This window comes from Halichoerus grypus, chromosome 1 (assembly GCF_964656455.1).
Source record: "Halichoerus grypus chromosome 1, mHalGry1.hap1.1, whole genome shotgun sequence".
NCBI lineage: Eukaryota > Metazoa > Chordata > Mammalia > Carnivora > Phocidae > Halichoerus > Halichoerus grypus.
Window position 1 is genome coordinate 71,804,967 of NC_135712.1, and position 17,726 is coordinate 71,822,692.

The 17,726-nt window shown below is 50.4% G+C and overlaps 1 protein-coding gene across 1 annotated transcript in view; it reads left to right on the plus strand.

The window, feature by feature from the left end:
* The window catches only part of XXYLT1 (xyloside xylosyltransferase 1), a 163,209-nt gene that overhangs the window by 74,580 nt on the left and 70,903 nt on the right, over positions 1 to 17,726 (plus strand). The window lies entirely within an intron of this gene.

The following is a 17,726-nucleotide window of genomic DNA, read 5'->3' on the forward strand; positions in this document are numbered from 1 at the left end:
CAAGGTGGTGGTATTTGGAGATGGGCCTTTGGGAGGATATTAGGGTTAGATGAGGTCATAAGGGTGGGGCCCTGGTCAAATGGGATTGGTGTCCTTATTGAAGAGGGAGAGTGGCCAGAGCGTGGCGCTCTCTGAACGAGCACAGAGGAAAGGCCGGTGAGGACACAGGGGAAAGGTGGCCGTCTACAAGGCAGGAAGAGACCCCTCAGCGGAAAGTGAATTTGTCAGCGCCGAGGTTGTGGACTTCTGGCCTCTCGGACTGTGAGAAAATCAGTGTCTCTCGTGTAAGCTACCCAGTGTGTGGTATTTTGTTATGGCATCCTGAGCTGGCCGGGACAAGGCCCGAGTGAGTAACAAGTCTTCTCTGGTGTGCCTGCTCACTGCGCCCACAGCACTGCCTACCCGCCCCGACGCCCCGGACCCTGAGCGCAGGTGTCTTTGGGTGCTGGTTGTTGCTGTTACTTCATCTCTATCACTAGTCTGTGAGCCGTTCCAGGGCAGAGACCTTGTTTTGCTTTGCCTAATCAGAGAGCCAGATGTCATATGTTTATTCAACTGATAATTGAATGAAAATGGAATGAATTAACCCCCACCCCCACCCCACACCGGACTTCTTTACAGGTGGCTGCCGGGCTGTGGGCTTTTACGGCCACTTTTCTGGTCTCCCTGCTCTTGACGATCACTTAACCTGATTCCTCCCATGTACTGATATGTGGGTGGGGCGGGGGTGGCGGAGGGGGGCCCCACGGTGCTGTTTTCCACCCTCATTAGGCTCTGGTTTGTGTGACTTTCCCGGCCCAGCCGGTGGGAGGAAAGGAACTGTTGTGCCAATAGCACGAAGGAGAGCCGAGGCCAGGACCAGAACTGGCCCGTAAGGACAGGGAGGAGTTGGGGACGGGGAGTGTGCCCGGGTCCCTGTGCCTTCCTCATATGGCCTTCTTGAGGAGCCACAGTTGCGTCCTCTGTCTTCGGACCCCAGCCCCCTAGAAACTAGGGGACAGAAGCAGTTCCCTAGATGGGGGAGCTCTGTTACAGCTCTCAAGCTGAGCATCCTCACTGCTGAGAGCACAGCCCCGAGAGCCGGGGTGCCCGAGGGGCACATCACGTCCAAGGCCAGGACCCCTGGCTGGGGACAGAGGCACAGAGAAGTGCCAGGTCTGCAGAGGGGGGAGGCTGCCCAGTCAGGCCACCCTTCTGCCCTGCTAGAGTTCCCTGGTGGGTCTGATGCCTGCCCACCGCACGCTCTGGCCACAACTTTCACACACACCCCCCTTTTCGTGCAGATGTGCTGAAGGCCGGCCCTGGTTTTTCACCAGTGACTCCCTCTGCTCTCTCTTCCCCTGGATCTTGGCTTTTCTCTTTTCCCATCGTTCGGATATCAGCTCAAATGCTGCTTGTGCAAAAGGCCTTCTCTGTCTCCCCGACTTCACTTGCCCCTCACCATATCATGTTGCACCCCCCTCCTCAGCTTGCTTCTCCCCACAGCATTCGCTGCTGTGTGGTCGTCTCATCTAGACTGGGACTGACATGAAAGCAGGGCCCTGAGCTGTCTTCCCTGCTCCATCTGCAGTGGCTGGAACACCAGGCACATAGCAGGGGGCTAATAAATATTTGTTGGATGATCAGAAGAATTCGAAGTTATCCGTCATGAATAGGAAAAGCGTCCCGAGTCTCAAAACTGTACCGTGCGTTGCTGGCGTGTGTGGGCTTGGTGGGCTGAGCACTCCGAGGGCCTGGCTCCGTGCTGCCCCTGGACTGGGAGGGAAAGCAGGGCTGCGCTCACACTGTCAGCCTCTGGGGGCGTGTCTACTCCCGAGTGGTGTATTTCTAGCAACACTGACTTTTTGCTTTTTCTGTAGCATGTCAAGCCTCTCATGAGACGCAGAAGGTAAATTTGGTGCAGTTCTGGATTTTCCTTTTGAAAAGGGGGCTCCATCCTTGAACAGAAGATCATAGCTCTGCCTGAGCTAGAAGTGTTTTGGGCAGCAGGAAGACCTTGAAGTTTTAGAGACCATTTATATCAAAGGTATTAAAGTTAACCAGGCATTGCAACTGTACTTAAGATAGGAGTGGAGGTGAAAGTGTTTTAAAAAAAAAAACAGGACTCATCCTGGCTTCCACAGAAAAGGAACATTCCTTTGTCTTTTGGTATGTGTTTGGTGTTCCTATGACCACAGAGTCATGCCCGGCTTTGTAATTGAAATCATTTGGGAATCGTTTTCAGCTTGTTCAACTCTGCTCTCACTGACAGTTACCAAACTCCGTACCTGGGTATTGCTCACTAATGACTAAGCATGTCACAATTAACTGTTATATGAATTGCACAGAGGCAGCATCAACTCTTAATAATGGACTGGCATATTCATAAACAAATTTGCCCTGACCTAGTCTTCCATTAGCCAGACCATAAACACTGCCATGTGGGACACTCTGCCTTAGTAGAGCAGAGAACAGGGCAGGTCAAGGCCTCCCTGCTGAATCAGAGCACTGTAGGTTAGGACAACAGCCGAGACACCAAAAATCTGGACACCATCCTGCCAAGAAAAGGTTAAAATGTCATGTTTCCATAGGAATTCTCAAGTTTTTCCTTCATACAGGCATGCAGGAAATTAAACCACAAGAAAGGCCAAGTTGAATTTCTTAATCCACCCCAAACAATGAAATTTGAAATGTGGGCTTATGGTTGGAAAGTGACTGGGTAAAAATAGTGCCAAATGACTCAACAAATCAGCCTCTTAGGCTCCTAGAGCCACTACTGCTGGTAGGCTTGGTAGCAGGACCCCGGGGCAGGGCTGAGCACAGCCTGCCTGCCTTTGGGAAGGTGGGGCTGCCAGAAGAACTCAGTCCCACTCCTGACACCTCCTGTCCCAGTTCCCTGCTTACTCAATTCAGAAGTGCCCCGTCCAGGCTTACCACTGCCCTTTGGTGCCATGACTCAGAGGGAGGCCCCTGGCCTGCCTTTGGGGTGGGGTTCAGTTGCGCTCTCTGTTTTGGGACAGTGGCAGCTGTATTACCTTCAGCCCCCATTTTCCATGGTGAGGTTCTCACCGTCATTTACCTGACCGGAGGGGCTTGCTCCGCCTCAGGCTAACCCCCTTTACTGCAGAGAGTTGACTGAACTTCCCATGCCTCGTGTATCTCACGGCTGCTCTTTCTTTTCTGGATTCCCTCCGTCCTGGAGTTCTGAGAATGCAAATTGGCCTCTGAAAGAAAGACTCATCAGAGTAGACTTGAGGGTTTTTCTAAGCTGCTGAGATACCCAAAGCACCTGCCATTGGCCTTGGATTTCCAAGATGTAGCTGGCAAGAGGAGGTGTGGAGAATGTAGCAGAAATACACTTACATAAATGGCAGGAAAAAAAATCAGATGAGAGTAACTCGCAGCTTCTTGTTTTCTTTTTCTTTTTAAAAAAGAAATACCGGGGCGCCTGGGTGGCTCAGTCGTTAAGCGTCTGCCTTCAGCTCAGGTCATGGTCCCAGGGTCCTGGGATCGAGCCCCGCATCGGGCTCCCTGCTCCTCGGGAAGCCTGCTTCTCCCTCTCCCACTCCCCTTGCTTGTGTTCCCTCTCTCGCTGGATCTCTCTCTGTCAGGTAAATAAATAAAATCTTAAAAAAAAAAAAAAAATAAAAATAAAAAAGAAATACCTTTGGAAATCCAGAAAGCTACCTTGTGGTGAAGTAGGAGGAAGGCAGAAGTCTCTAGACGGACTTGATCCTAGGAAAAAGATTATAAAAATGGGTAACTCTAGCCACCTTGAGAAGGAATCCTAAAAAAAATCTTGAGGTCATGGCAGATGCCTTAAATCTGATACATGTTGCCAGAAAATGGATATTTTCTAGGAAGTAGTTAATCCCTTTAAAAATGTTTTTAATTTAAAAGCAATACATGTCCATTTTGAGAAGATGAGAAGTATTTTTTAAAAATGTACATTTTCTCCCAGTCTTGTGTGTGTGTGTGTGTATATATATACATGTATACACACATAAATACAGAAAACTTTGTATATATTTAACATACTGATAATCATATAGTATGTATTATAACATTATATGTTTTAGAATATTAATTTGTTTCAGTGATTACAAAAGAACACATATGTATGGTAGAAATTTAGACGACCATAAAGAAGACATGTAAATAATCTGTAATGTCACTATGGGGCGAGGCTCTGTGTAGCTGGGCTCCAAAGATGACCTGTCTCATCAGCCATGGCTCCCAGTGCTCACAGCTTCATGTAGTCCCCCTGCTTGAATTTGGGCCGGCCCTGTGACTCGTTTTTGATGAATAAGATACTGTGGAAGTGACGCAGCAGGACTTGGAAGGCTTAGTCACCAGGAGGCACGCACTCTCTGCCTGGGTCTCTCGGAACACTTGCTCTCGGCAAGCTCCCTCTTGGAATCCAGCTGCCGTGCCGGGCAACGCCAACACCCCCGGGAGAGCCCCCATGACCGTGCTCCGGTGGACAGCCCAGCGGAGCACTCTTTGCCGACAACCAGTGGCAACTGCTAGCAGCGTGAGTAATAGGGACGTCCAGCCTGGCCCAGCCTTCTGGCCGACGGCAGCCTCCGCCCCTGTTTGTACCGTCCCCACAAGAGAGACCCCCCCCCCCCCCAGCTGTGAGAACCACCCGGTAAGTGTAGTTGACCCACAGAACCATGAGGGATAAGCATACACTGAAGATGCTAACTTTGGGGTGGTTTGTTACCAGCAACAGATAAACTGGCACGGGTGTGGGTGGACTTCGAAGTAAACCTGTTTAAAGGGACTCAGACCCTAGAACCACCTACACCTAAAGTGTGCATTCCCGCTCCATCACTCACTAGCTGTATGACCTTGGGCGAGTTCTTTGGCTACTATAAACCTGAGTTCTCTACGTTCGTTAAATGGAAACTGGGAGATTTAAAAGCATTCTAGTGTGCGGCACATAGTAGATACTAAATCAATGTGAATTTCATGTGTAATATTTATCACCATGAGAAATGGTCATAAGGGATGTTGGAAACAGCAGTGGTAGTGGCGGCAGCAGAGAATGTAAGTTGCAGTTTATGAGGCTAGGAACAATGTCCTTCCTTTCTGAACCTCTTCCACACTGTCCTAGTACTTGGCACACAGTGGGGACTTTATGGCTTGCTTGGCTTGGCACGGCTGAGGTCAACAGAGCAAGGCCCATCTCCTGTGCCTAATCTATATATCTTGTGTTCTTCTGAGAACAAGCTGCTGGGTTATGAGTGGGGGGAAAGGGCCACCTCTGTTCAGAATCACGGGTGGCAGGGCCGGGAAGGGTCTTGGAGGGCATCTGTCCTAAGCCTCCTGTCTCTACAGTCTGGGAGAACCGATGCCCGGATGAGAGGTGGCTTGCTTAAGGCTGGACGTAGGGGCAGAGTCAGCCCTCTACCCCCATGCCCTGTCTACTCACACTTGCCTAAAGTTCCTGAAGTCACATTTCATTAAATAAGGTCGAGCCCATGGCATTGTTTGTTTTACAAAACAGAGGAAAGCCAGGGTGGGGTGGTGTTGCCTTCTGAAACTGTGATACTTGTTTCTCTCTTCAATTATTTATTTTTATGAGAATGCACCAGGGCGTGGTGCTGCTGGAGGTTTTTCAAGAGGGTCATTGTCTCCCAGCCAGGTGGGAGGTGCTAGGAGGATGGACCTAAAGTCCCAATGACAGCAACCCTGACGTTCCCTCCTTGTCTAAGACCCCTGCAGTGGGTGGCATCAGAACCTTCCAGTCAGGGAAGAATTTGCTTGGTACGACCTGCTGTAAGTGGGGATGCCAGAAAGTTCTTCTTTACGGTAGAATACCAGTTAATAAACACAGAGGGAATGAAGGCATTGGAAAGTCACCGATTGCTGGTAACCATTATAGTAATCCTTTATTCAGATGAGAAGAGTCAATGGATGCTGAACCAGAGCAGGCACAAACTTGTTCAGGAAGAGGATATTTTCATAGTCTGGAAATGTTTCCCCCCATAATGCTGTTGTTACAGAGAACAAGTGGTAACTTCACAATGATCAAAAATTAACATCATCGATAATGGGACAGATTGACATGCTGTGTCCCCCGATGTGATCAAGCAAGAAGAACACAGTCTTGCTTCTGTGCTGTTCTTGACAAAGATGCATAACCTGAATCTAATTGTGAGGAAACATTAGACAAATGCACATCGAGGGAGATTTTATAAAACAATTGGCCTGTACTCCTCAAATTGTCCCCAGCCGTGGAAGATGAGGAAAGACTGCAGAACTACTTCAGGCAGAAGAGACCGGACCACTGTATGTCATCCTGAACCATGAATTTTGTTTTTGTGTTTGTTTTTGGACAATTGGCAAATTTTGAATGGGGCCATAGATTAAATGGCAGTGATGTATTAATGTTAATTTCCTGGGCTTGGTGATTGTACTCTTATTAGGAGAGTGGTCTTGTTTCCCAGGCAATACATACTGAAATATTTTAGAGCCTAAATTCTCTCTCTCTCTCTTTTTTTTTTTTTGCTATCATCGGCAGTTATGTCAGTTTGGCATTAAATTTTATGTCCTTAATTAAAAATGGAAACAAATAACTTTAATTTTACTTAATTAAAAAATAGAAACTAGTTAATTAAATGAAATTAAAATTTAATTAAAACAGGGAAATGAATTAATTAGTGCTTAGGTACAGTTCGGTAGACAGAATTTTTTCTATTGTAGAGTCTGGGATGGGAACAAGTTAGAAAGAGGGTTTCTTGAGTGCCCTGCTCCGTGGGAAAGCAGATTGGTCTTTTAAATGGAAGTTAGAATGGAGTCTTGTGACCTCTTCCTGTTCTTGGGTAATTCTTAGTACCCAGCAGACTCGGGCTCCTGTGGGGTTCCCCTTAACCTTGGTAAACAGGGATGAAAGCATTGAAATGCAGACTGTCTTGGTGGCAGAACCCATAAAATGAGGATAATAAACCCTACATGTAAGGATTAAACGAGGTAAAACACATAAAAATACCTAGCTCAGTATCTGGCCTTTGGAACCTCATTTTATAGGTGATGATAGATAGTTCACTTTTTTTTTTTTTTTAACTGTAGCATAAAATCAATAAAATAACATGACATTTTGGCAAGAGGCCTGGCTCAGGAGACAGGAAGCCTGAAGAGCTATTTGACCATTGGCCAAGTCAGTCTGCAAACTGTCACGGGGCCACAGGTGCTGCTCCTGAAAAGATTAAAACCATATTTTTTTCTCCTGATGCAGAAGGTAAGGGAATGGGTAGGTCTTCACATATAAATCTCAGAAAGGTATTTCTGGGTTCCCATTATGGAGAAACTGGTTTTTCTCTGTGAAAGTTGTCATGCTGTGGATTTCTGGGCACAAGGAATGATGTCGGGCCACTCTCTCCTCGGCTGCCCCACAAGTCCCAGGGGAACCTGCTCACATCCCCGAAGGTGGGCTGCTTCTCCTTGGGGGAAAGTTGGCAATTCTCTGCCGGATTGCACTTCCCTCCTTGTGCAAACCTCTCAGTAGCGCGCGCCCCCATCGTGGTTGCAGGTCCTTCCGCTGTGCGCAGCTAGAGAGGGGGCAGGAGGCGACCTGGGCCTCTGAGGGTAGTGGTGGGCTGCAGGACCCCACGAAGGGAAGGATGAGTCTGTGGAGGGGAACGGACTCAGGAAGTTCAGCTGCAGGAAAGAGTAAAGGATTCACCGTTCATACCAGGAAGAACTGCCAAAATACAGTTTTTCTTCGTGACATGAAAGATGGCCAAGGTGCCAGCCAAACTGTCCCTGCTTGCGTAGCTGTTGTCATCAGGGCCCCTTGGGTCAGTGTCCTGGCCTAGCACACGACCAGGCAGTGTGCACGGAGTGTGCATTCAGCGCCAGGATGGAACCATGTGCTGGCCACACAAGAGGCTTGTCACCAAAAACAGTGTTAAGAGGTGGCATGGGTGCCCCCGTGTGAGGTATGGTGCTCACAGAACTCCCATGGCATTACAGAGACCGTTCGGGGATTACGATCCTGCTCGGAGGGTCTGCCCGGCTCTGTGGGGTCTGGCTAGCTCTGGCGTGTTCACCTTACTAGTGACCATGTCTGGATTCCAAGAGACACGTTGGGACACCGGGTGGAGAGCCGGGCTGGAAGGGAAGTGTGAGGCCGGCAGGAGTCCTTCAGGGTGGCAGCCCAGGGCCGGCGGGCGCAGTCTCAGTGGTAGGCCAGTGAAGAGCGGGTGAGGGCTAAGCAGAGGTCTGGAAGGTGAGCGGGCAGGAGTGCGGGCAGGCGCACACCATCGGCTCCATTGCGGGGAGGGGACTGTGTGGACAAGGAAGAGGCGTGCGGGCATGGGTCAGATGACATGCACCTGGTTCCTCTTTTGCCGTTATTGACTGTGTAACCTCAGTAGACTTACTCCTTTGGGCCTCTATTTCTTCATCTGTAGAGTAGGGGGAATTTCGTGCCAGCCGTGGAAGGACTGCTAGTTTCTGCTCTCTGTCTGTTCTCTCCTTTTTCCTTTATAAGCAAATCCCATTTATTTGGGAGTAACATTATGCCCAGTAAAAGCATTAATTTCCTAGCTTCCCTTGCTGCTAGGTGTGGCCATGTGACTAAATTAGGCACTTCCAGGAGGTTGTTGAAAGGGTCTGCCTTATTGCAGGGGGCAAGGCGGGGGGGGGGGGGGGGGACCTTTCCCTTTCTTCCTCCTTGTTGTCTGGAATGCAGCCTGGTTGACTGGAGCCCAGGTAGCTGTCTTGCACCATTCAGAGACCTTGAGAATGGAAACCAGACCTAGGATAACAGAATGAAAAGGTAGAAGGGGCCAGGACCTTTGATAGCTTTATGAAGCATCCCGACAATCCCTGGATGACTTAGCTTTGGCCTTATGTGTTATTCAAACCATTGTTACTGGACATCTTCTGTTACAGTAGCTGGACCCGACCCATACGGATGCACCTGCCCCCAAGGGTTGTCGTAAGGTTTAAATGAGCTGAAGCATAGCAAAGAGTTTTGTGAGTTGGGAATGCACTTTGAACATTTTTAGGTGCTGTAAAAATACAAGCAATCAGTCCTGTCCTTGCCATTGTCATTTGAGGAAGCCTACTGGGCAGGGCTGCGGTGGACAGGCCCTGATAAGCTGGCTGGGCCAGGGTCACTAGTATGTGGCAGAACAGAGTATGGGGATGAGGAGCTGCTTGGTTAGTTTTCCTGATTTTACAGTGAATCTGCAAGTGTGGCCTGGGCTCAAATGCAGGGAAAGAGGGAGAGAGTGGTTGGGGGAGGTAAAAGAGAGGGCAGAGGAGATTAGAAACAGGAGCCCCCACAATTCCAGTTCAAAGAACCTGAGTGAGCCATTTGGAAAGTTGATCTGTGACCGTTCGGGCAGACCCATGGTAACCGGATCACTATTTTCAGAAAACACCTGTTAATTCTGCCCAAAGAGGATGGCTTGCTACAGCTGCCATCCCCAGAGGTCTATGAAAAAAGCCTGCTGGTGAAGAACAGAGACCAGGCATCAGTCTCAGGGTTGGTGAACAAAGTGAGAATGTGGTCGTGCCCCAAATAGGAAGCAGGGCTTAAGCTTTTGCAGATAAAAAATAAACTCTCTAGCAGACCCCAGAGAGCTATAAGCTGTGGAGAGGTCAGCAGGGGCCACGGACATCTATGCCATAGAAATGAAAGAAAGGGGGATATTCTGCCTTCCAGATCTAAAATCCAGTTTCCTCTGCAGACTGAAATTCGTAAAGTGCCTGAGCTATAATTTCATACTGGCAGTAGAAGTGAGAGGAAAACGGAGACCAGGTGTTGTACGTGCTGTCGTATATTATATACGTCTCTAAAGTTTTTCAGCCAAGTTGGAAATCAATTCTGTCCTATCCTAAAGGATATGATTTATATACCTAGTCACTGAAGGCTTGAGGGGTGAGGGAGGAGACGCATGTCACACTGTTGCTGGGGCAACAACTGTGTCTTTTCATAATAGTTTGTTTTGTTTTGTCCACAAAACAGGAGCTGATGGTTATTAAAAAATGTGACTGCCAGCCCATAGCTCACAGTCAGTTTTCCATGCTTAATTTTGAGAGGGGAGGAGGAGGACTGGAAGAAAGAATTTGTTGTATAGCTAATACATAAAACTGACTGTGGTCATTAATTTCAACCTCTTGGCGCCCAAACCTTTTACCAGCGCTGCTAACAGTTTGTATAAATCACTCTTAGGAACTCCATTTCCTCCCTTCCCTCCTCGCTCAGAGCCGTCTGCTGATGTGGAAAACAGAGAGCAGCCCAGGGAGAGTCAGGGGCGCCCTGGCTGAGCAGCACCAGCAGAACCGAGCCTGCTGTGCACATGGCCATCCGGGGGCTGGAGGGTAGGGTAGCGTGGGGGTGAAGAGTGAGCGTGGGCTTTAAGAGCCCCACGGATTCGATGTGAGACCCAGCTCCGCCGCTTCCCAGCCGTGTGATCTTGATTACCATACTTCCTCATCTCCTCATTTGTCACGCAGAAATAATCATGCCAATCTCGGAGTATTTGGATGCTTACCTGAATATAATATGTTATACAGATCGACTATGGTCATTGAAAACTTCCATTCAACTTTTGTGGCATGAAACCCCTTTTTCCTGAAATTTTTCCATTGGTCTCCGCTCGATGAAAGGGAACCCCAGGAGTTTTCCAGCTCACTGAGGGTAGGGGTTTTGAGGGGGGTGGTTGTGGGAAGTGGGAGCCCCTTCTCTGCCCACAAAAGTCCCAGTCACCACGCCAGGGTGGCCTAGAGCTGTCTGATGTTTTCACCCTTGATGTGACAGCATTTCTTGTGTTTAAAGATAGGGGGACTTTAAAAGGGACTCGGGGATGTCTGAAGGCTTTTCTCCGAAACCTGTGTGTGATGGATCAAACACACTATCCAGTGAGGAAGTCTGTGATCTCAACTCTGACGTTTCCTCGCTATGTTGCCTTAGACAAGTTGCCCAAACTCTCTGAGCCTTGGGTTTCTCATCTGAACACAGGAAGTACTAACGCCCACTCGACAGAAGTGTAGTGCAAGTTCATGAGCCGAGTCAGCAAGTGGAAAGCCCCCGTCTTGGGCCTGGCACACAGACGCCCTCTCTCTGCTCCTAGGGAGGGACCCTTTGGCTGACCAGGCTGGAGGAGCCCCAGGAGTCGGTGCCCAAGGCCTCGGACCCTTGGCGTGTTCCACCGTGTTCCTTGGTGGCAGCTTCCCTCATAGTTAGCCAGCTTCCTGCAGCCGGGCCTTACATGGTGCAGGCAGTGGAGAAGGGGGCTTTGGGGGCACAGGGAAAAGCCCAGCTGGGAAGTGACCCAAGTTCTCGGTTGGATAGGAGAACCACCACAACCCCTTCCAAGTGCAGACGCCCTCAGGGACACAGCTGGGGTCGGTGCATTGTGGTGGCGGGTCTACCATGTGACAGCCCGAGACCCCGCAGCAGGAGAAGCCAGTCCAGGGTGGCTGGCGTGGCGCATCAGGACTGGGCCTGTCCCTCAGGCCTCAAAACAGCTTCTCCTGGGCCGTGGGCCTCCTCCTGTTAGAGCAGGTCTCTACCCCTTCCGGTTGCCCTTCGGCTCCTGCAAGCCAGAAGTCCTGCCCGACAACAATGAAGCCGCAGAGGCTGATTGCTACAGTATTTCCAGGCGGACGGTGAGAAATCAAGCTTCCTTCCCGAGCAGCTGCTTCCAGAGTCTCAGCCTTCTGACACCTCACAGAGCCCAGGTTGTCACAGTGTCCCCTTCTCCCTGAACGCTGTCCTGGTTAATGGAAAGCTAGGCCTGGTGTTCTGAGCTGAAAGCCCTTTGATGTATTATAAATATTTATCTCTGGGAAGCTCTGTGACTCTCTTTCAAGACACAGAGGGAAAGAAGGCGCTCGCATGATTGACCTGCTCCTCAGAGAAGGCCCGTTTGTTGTCCAGGATGGTCGGCCCAGGGCTTACCCAAGCATGTCTGTCTTTTCCTAATGTCCTGGTCTCTTTTGTTGCATGTTTTTTGTGCGTGTGAAGATGCGTCCCCCAGGAATGGTTCCTGGGGTAGGAGAAAGGAGGGGAGAGGAGAGGAAGCTTCTTTCCCCCTTTTGTTTGTTTTTGGCGATCATTAATTACTCACTCTGGATTGTAATTCCATCCATGGTCAGATGACATGCCTTGTGACTGGTTTAATTGGAGGCTGATGATGAGCTGTCTCGAGCCTTTCCACAGGGGAATGTTGACTTGGGAAGTTCCCAGCTGGTTCTGAGGCCGTGCATGTTGCCTTCTGCGATGCACTGGTACAGAGGAATGACCCCCAGGGCCCAGCCAGGCTGGTGCTTGGGGCCTCAGGCAGCAGCATCCGAGCTGGGCCTCCTGAACCCCGAGAACACTCACCTGGACAGTCAGGAACTTCCTCAGTGCTGTCCAGGGCCAGGGTGGTGATAGATGATAATGGGGTCTGTAGGTCCTGAAAGCTGCATCTTTAGCCAGCACTTGTAGTCTTGTCTTTCCTTGTCAACAAGTGTCACCATTTTGTTAGCCTGAAACCAGAGCATGACAGGGTGAGGTGAGCAGATGTGGCCTCTCATGAAGATGGTACCACATTTTTTCCTTTACCCCCTGGAGTTGAAGTTCAAGAGGAAATAGTTCTCAGACCTAGATCCTTAGCATCTTTTCCCACTTTGGGTTGACATACATCAGTGGCTCCCGTCTTATGGTCAGACATTTATCAGTCCACCCCCAAACCACCTCCTGTACCCAGGATGCAACAATTCTTCCATTTCCTGAAACGGCCTGGCTCAGCCAAGCTACTGTCCTGCATGGGAAGCAGTGTTTAAAGCTCTGAGTGCTGACCCGTGAGGTGACGCTGCTGGGAGCCCCTGTGTGTTCTGTCATCTCCCGAGGAGCCTGGCCAGCCAGGGCCAGCACTGCGCTCATCGGAGGATGATGCCCAGCAGCATCCCTCAAATACCCTGACTCTTCCTAATACATGGGCAAGCTTCCTTCTACCTGAGAAAATGACACACTTCGCTTCTTGTTTTTGTGATTAAACACATACATGGCAAGATTTGTAAGCTTGAGGGGCTGGTTGGAAGGCCCCTCATCCAGCTAATTGGACGTTGCAGCACCACGTTTCCAGGAATGAACAGGTCCAGCTAGAAGAGAAGATGGCTGGGTGGTGGTTGGGGGGCTGAAGGGGGACCGTGTTTTACTACTGGTTGTTGTCGTCCTCACACCAGGCACTGAGCTTGTGTCTCCATGGGAGGCTCCTGGCTGTGAAGTCTGGCTCCTGCCTGCCTTTGAATGTAATACAGCTCAAGGTGTGTTCCTAGAGAAATGTAAAGATTTGTTGGTTTTGTTTGTTTTCTAACATCCCTGCCTGATGTTAATGGGAGAATATGGAGAGCAATTTCCCAAAAGCTGGCTATCCAGTATGTGGATCACGGAGATCTCGTCTTTCTTTCGCTACTGCTGTTCATCTTCAGGTTTCGTTTTCATGGTGTGATATGCAGATCCTCCATGAGCTAGTTGTATTGGGTGCCTGGCAAGTCTTGTGCGCAGCCCTTTGGGCCATATTATTTTGGCCACAATGTTTCGGGCTCTTGAGGAGTTTATGGCCCATATTGGGAGTGGGTAGTGGAAGGGGGGCGCCGACTGACATGAGAGCATTAGCTAGGCAATCAGAAGACCTGAGTTCTGGGATCAGCTTTGCCACTTAGCTCACCAGTGTGACCTCTGACAAGCCCCACTCCTTCTTTGGTCCTTAGTTCCCCCATCTGTATAATGGGTAGATTGGCTCTTCCTTCAGCTCTGTTATCCTAGATTATTCTGTCCTCTTTGTTTTTTTTTTATCATTTTCTCACGGGATTCTGACATGATAGACATTCAACCAGCCTGGATGCTGGCCATTGTTTTGAGTTTTATAGATGCCTAGTCCTTTTTCTGAGACATTCTTCCCCATGCTTTATAGATTTCATCTCTTTGCTTTGGAGTCAATTCTCTCACTCATTTATTCCTTAAAGCTCAGTGGTCCTAAGTGCTGTCATTACAGCTGTCCTCCAACCAGCATCCCCTGTGGGCCATCACTGTGGCTGTCACTGCCATGTACCAATCTTACCTCATCCTCAGAAGAGCCTTTCAGCATAATGCCCCCACCCCTGTCATGTAGTTCCCACAGAGAGGGGACAACAGCAGGGACCAGGGGCCAGAGGAACAGGGCCCTTTAAGAGAATCTTACCCTAATCAATTCCAGCCTTCCTGGTAAGCATCTTTCTCTTTCCAGCAGTGACATTTGCAACTTGGCGTCTTACTTCATAATTACATAAAGAATAACCATCTGGACGGATGCCCGCCCGACACCACAGGTTGCATGGAGGGCTGTCAGCTCTCAGAATAGAAGGGAGTGTCCTCCAGCCTCAGCCTGAAAGGTAGTAACTGGGCCAGTCCTTTCATGTTGGTGTGAAGCAGTCCATTCCTTCCTAGCCAGTTCACCTCATTCGGTGAGGTCCCTCTTGAAAGAAGTATCAGCACCTTTTAGTAAAATAAGGTACTTTATGAACGAGGAGTTTTAAAACTATAAAAGCATCTCGAATTACTGTGTCTTAGGGCTGCATGTGACCTTTTCCAGGTTCACTCCCAGACAATTCCTAGAGAGCAGGGAAGGTGCTCAGATTTATTGATGGGCTTTTTAAGACAAGGCCAGGGCTCTGCCCAAATGAAGGAGCTGGGTCTGTTCAGGAGACCACTGCTGTCTCTGAGCTCTGCCCTCCCGGCCCATTCCCGCCCTCAAGAAGCACTCTCTTTGGCCAAGGTGGTGAGGCCAGTACACAGGCGTCAGTGCCCATGACCTTGACCAGGGCCTGTGCAGGTGGGGCAGGGAAGGAGGCATTCGGGCTGTTCCTCGTAGAGTAGGTTGGATGTATGTGACCTTGAAAGCCCAGGGAGTACACAGAGTACACACAGCACACATGGTAGGCTTTCTAGAAAGGCGCCCGGCTGACTGACTGCCCTCCCCACCACTGGGAGTTTCCTTAGCTATAGTGAAACTGCTTGCCTGTAGAGGACTTCCCTTAAATTCCACATCTGGCCAGCTTGTTGCTCTGCTTTTTGTCTGTCAAGGCCCTTGGCACTTCTGTGGGCCCCCGTGCGGGTGGCAGGGGTGCCAGACCTACCTCCCAGGAGCTCCTCTCTGATCAGAGGAGAATCAGGGTCTGCTGGAAAGGGCGTGCTGGGCTTTCACATGAACTGACCAAGGTTCGGATCCCAGCTCTAGCACTTATTTGTTGTAGGACCTCGGGCTATAGTTTTGAACTTTTCTAAACCTGTTTCTTCATCGGAACATAGGAATAACTCAACCTCTTGGGTGGTTAGGAGAAATAAGCCTGTGCCTATGCAATGTTGGGTACTTAAAAACCAGTCACAGAAAGGGTGCTTCCCTGTGGCTGTCGTTGGTGTCATTGAAATACCCCCTGAGGATGACATTTCCCCTTCTTCCATAGCCCTGTCAATACCACAGAAGTACCACCATACATCCTCAAGGCCTCCCCATCTTTTGGCCAAACGCCTTTGTCCCCCTCCATCCCCTTCGTCGACAGAACCTGTGATGATGTGCTTTCTCTCCTTGGGATGATGATGATGCCCTCCTGTCCCTGTCTCATTAGTACTCTGCTCTACTATGTGAAGGAGCCACCTGAGACCCTGGATGTGGGACCTTGGGGCACAGGAGGTGGCCAGAAAGAAAAGAAAAATGGCTGGGGGGGGGGGGCTGTGCTATGGGGCCTCCCCACCGTGACTTGATGGCTACAACTCTCACTCCTAGACATTCTCTCCTGGGACACGGTGCTCTTCTCTGAGGTCACATCGGGTTCCTTCTCTCTGTTCCCCAGGGCCACTTCTGAGAGCATCAGGTGCCCTGAGGCTCTGCCCTGTGGCCTGTCCCTACTCTCCACTCCTGGTGGAGGGCAGCTTTCTGGGAGACAGGGAAGTCACCACAACGGCTTCCTGACCCCCAGACTCCCAAGTCATTACCTTTCCTGGCTTCTCAGTTGGGATGGTTGGCATTGCTGTTCTTAGTGCAGGAGGGCGAGCAGCAGTTTTACTCATTGGTGTGTGGGGGTGGGCAGTGTGAAGCCAGGCGACAGCCATGTCCACAGGGCTGGGTGAGCCTGTTTTCCTGCACCCCCTTCCCACAGGGCCAGAGCAGCCGGCTCTGGTGCCCCCTCACTTTCCTCTGGCCTGAGCTGCTGGGTTCTCACCTAGCGTAACTAATTTTTTTTTCAAAATACTCATGTTGGACGTCAACTAATGTTCTTTTTCTATGCCACAAGGAAAAGAGAACAAGAACAGGTGAATCAGTTTTTCTGGAATCATAAGCTGTGATTTCTTCATAAACGAATTTAGAGAATGCCTGTTGAATTCCACAACCGTTCCTGAGTGTTTGCTGACCGCCGAGGCCTGCAGTATGAGTGGGTGGAGGCCAAGATGCCAAAGATAGGGGCCCTGTCTTCAGAGGGCTTCCCCGGACAGCCTGTCCTCAGACAGCCGTCGCGCCCCGGGGAGAGCCTGATGTTGGGTGTCGGTGGGTGTCGCTGTGCCTCAGCTGGCCACCCCTGCCCAGATGTCAAGACCCAGCCCACGTCTCCCTCCTTCATGAAGTCTCCCTTGACTGCCTCAGGGGTCAGTGAATTCCCTGCTCTCCAAACCCTAGATTCCTGCAGTGCTCTGCAGCCTGAATACAAGGTGTTTCCCATCTGTCCCCTCATCTTCCCGGCATCACAGGCTCATGGGGCCCCATCGTATCACCCCCACTTTAACAAGTGGGACAGCTAAGGTTTAGAGAAGTCGTTTTCCCAGGGTCACAGCGATAAGCAGCAGCAAAGCTGGAACTTGCACTTGCATGTCCCGCTTCCCACCTCGGGCCTCCTCCTTAGTGTGGAGCACTTTCTCTCCCGCATCATTTGACCCCCGAGCACCCCCTCCTTGGAGCCCCTGCAGCCCCTCCCATGTCATGCACTTAGTTCCTCCCTTCTTGGTTTCAGTCACCTGTGTGTCAGTCCTGGTGGGGGGCGGGGCAGGGGCCTGGACAGCTGGGTCTGGTCCCCTGCTGCCTCTGCCACACAGGAGCTGACTCAGGCTTGGGGCGGGGGGTGGTGGTGCAGAGGAGGAGAGAACAGAGCCGGGGCCTCCCCCCTGCCTCCTCCCTCCTCGCCCTGAGTCGTCTGGAGGCAACGGAAGCAACCAGCACTTATGTGCCAGGTAATTGTGAGACTCGGTTTGTCTAATTATAGCTCACTTTGTCTCTCAGATAGTGGAATAAAAACCTAACAGTGTCCGAGGTCTTTCAGCTGTTCTGGCGGCATCCGAACTCGACACACATCGGGGTTTGAGAACGTACTGTTAAGGGCGGGTCTCCAGCCCTCTCTCCTGTGGCTCATTTACCACCTGTGCCCCACGGAGAAACACCGGTATGCTTTGATTTTCAGTAGGGTGTCCGCATAACATGTCGTCCAAACTGGTTCCTTTTGAGAATGAAGTGGTGTGCTGGTGAAAATTACGCCAGGACAGTGGGCCTGAAGTAGAGCATATGGTCACCTCGTTCTAAACACGATGCATGCCTGTGAGTGGAAGGACAGGTGGGGCGGTTGTTTATGAAGACTTTGGTGCAGAGTGGGTTGCTGGCGGATGAAGGGCCTTTGTTTCCAGCGATAACTTTGCATCATTCGGTGACCTCAAGAATGATCTGATACTTGTTTCTGCACCCCCCACTCATTTTCTGTCCGTGGCTGAGCCTCCC